We start from the raw sequence: 551 nt of genomic DNA, 5'->3' as shown, positions 1-551 counted from the left end.
AGCCAGAGCCTGCTGCCACAGTGGTTGGTGCTGGGGAAAGGACGTGCACATCCCGTCCCTCTGCCACCTCCCAGCTCCCCCCAGGGGCTCCAGAGCTGAAATAGCCCCGGGGGCCGAGGGCTCCGTGCCCTGCTTCAGCAGAGGGGGATGAGGAGGAGGATGGAGCTGGAGGATGCTTCTCTCTCCCACCCCAGCACCTTCCCAGCCAGCACCCAAGGGTGGCCCCAGCTCGGAGCGATGCTCCTCAGCTCGGCAGCACCTGCCTGGCCCTGGGTGCATCCCGAGCCTGCGGATGGTGCCGGACACACCGCGGGAAGCAGTTCCAGCCCTGCTCATGTGCATCGAAGCCGTATGGGAGGGAGGGAGGGATGGAGGGAGGGAGCAGCAGTGTTGCCATGGAGGAAAGGAAGCAGCTGAGAGAGAAACCTTTCCACGCAGGGAGGAATCAGTTGGAGATGAGGGCAGGGGACTGCCAGGCTCCTCGAGGCCGGGAGGGACGAATCTGTGCAAGGTTTGGAGGTGGAGGGGCTACATCTGCCTCTGGATCGGTG

This window comes from Nestor notabilis, unplaced genomic scaffold (assembly GCF_000696875.1).
Source record: "Nestor notabilis isolate BGI_N333 unplaced genomic scaffold, ASM69687v1 scaffold17428, whole genome shotgun sequence".
NCBI lineage: Eukaryota > Metazoa > Chordata > Aves > Psittaciformes > Psittacidae > Nestor > Nestor notabilis.
The sequence above is the reverse complement of the archived record's forward strand: the minus strand, read 5'-3'. Positions refer to the sequence as shown.